Below are 2,030 nucleotides of genomic sequence, written 5' to 3' on the forward strand. Positions count from 1 at the left end.
TGTCTTCTGGCTTCTATGCATGTGTTTTGGCATGTGTACCCCCACATACACCAAACATGTTATGAAGTTCATGACCCCTGGGAAAAGACCATAGACTCAGTCCCATTATAATGAAAAGATTGGTTGATTATCTGCTAGCACAATGACAGTTTCTGATCAATAAATTTTTTGATTATAATGGGATTGATTCTATGGTCTTTTCCCAGGGCTCATGAACTCCAAATCACACATAGACACACACACACACACACACACACACACACACACACACACACACACACAAATAAATAAAGAAAAACCAATGTATTTATGTATATATAATCATATATATGTATATATATATTCTTTCTGAGTTTGTATATTAATTCTACTACTACATAATCTATGATCCTAAGGAGATTGTAGGAGGAATCTTAAAGAGTCTTATTAATAAAATCAAACCTGAGGCCAGTTATTGGGGTCAATGCTGGTAGATCAGAGAGACAGAACAAGCCACACCTATCTCACCTTGCCAATTCCTCAGTTGGTCCTGTTTCCTCAGACTGGAAGCTTCTGTGTCCTCATCCCAATGGCTCTCAGCTGAACTGCTGCTTAAAAGCCTGAATGCTTAACCAGCCAAATGCTTAACCAGCCAAATGCTTAACCAGCCAAATGCTTCTAGTTTCTGGTCCTCATGCCTTATATACCTTTCTGCTTTCTACCATCACTCCCCAGGATTAAAGGCTTGCTTCCTGGGATTAAAGGCGTGAGTCACCATGCCTGGCTGTTTCCAATGTGGCCTTGAACTCACTGAGATCCCAGATGGATTTCTGCCTCTGGAATGCTAGGATTAAAGGCGTGTGCTATCACTGCCTAACTAGTGGCTTTTCTTTTTCTTAAATTTATTAAGGTACACAATATTTTGGGGAACACAATACCACCACAGGAGATTATTCCATTTTTTGTACTACTATTACCATATCCATAAAATGGTATGAAAATAACAACATGGGATTGTTTGTGAGATTAAAAAAGAATACACCTGGAAGCTCCCAGCCTGGAATACAAGATGTTTGAGTCAGAGTTGATATTATTATAAGGAACACGATGTCTAGGAGTTTGGAGTTCAGATCAAACCACCAGGGTGAGAACATCCAACTCTTTGATCTACTAGCTGTGTGGCCTTTGACACAGCATTACTGGGAATTTGGAGGAATCTCATCTGGGGTGTCACATTACTAGGGATGTTTAAGTCTCTTTGCAGGGTTCTTTTTTTTATTTTTATTTTTATTTTTTAAATTACACTCATGATATTCATTAATTACACTCATGATATTAATCACATTTGTGGTATTCATAGATTACATTCGCAGTATTCATGCAAATATATTTTTTAACTTTAAATGCCGAATGTCATTTATTGAAGGAGGGAGGAGGTCTTAAATACAGGCTTACAGCACAATGGGAGAACCCCGGAGGGCAGAAGTTTGCTACTGATGTTTTACAATCTCTTTGCAGGGTTCTTAGAATTCAGAATGAAGCTTGAGAGCAATTTTATTAACATTATTAATTGCATGCATTAATGTTTAAAAGATAAAGAGCACTCTCTGGCTCCTGGAGGAGGAAACTGCAGAAGAGAGGATCATGCCATTTGTAAGCAGTGATGTGGTAGAAGGTGGTGGGCAGAGGGTGGGAAATAATTTCATAGAAAAGAGAAAGTTCAAAGCATCTGGGGAAATGTGTCCATGCTTTAACCAAAAGAATGCAGAAGAGATAAAAGGAAGGGGAGAAAGGCATCTTACCCTGAGTAATTCAGAAAATTGGACAGATTTTAGCAAAACCATGTGACTCCCTAAGTGACTTCATTGAAAGTGGGATTTTTGTGAAGGAAAGCTGCATTGTCTCATTAGAGGGATAATTATTCCTCTCATCCCTTTAACTTGGCTTAAGGAAAATGAGCCTTTCTGAGGAGTGATCTCTCCCAAGTGATTGACAGGCTTAGCTGGATTAACATATTTGAGGCAGCTTGGAATATTAGGCTCCAGGCAAGG

This window comes from Peromyscus leucopus, chromosome 6 (assembly GCF_004664715.2).
Source record: "Peromyscus leucopus breed LL Stock chromosome 6, UCI_PerLeu_2.1, whole genome shotgun sequence".
NCBI classification, from domain to species: Eukaryota; Metazoa; Chordata; class Mammalia; order Rodentia; family Cricetidae; genus Peromyscus; species Peromyscus leucopus.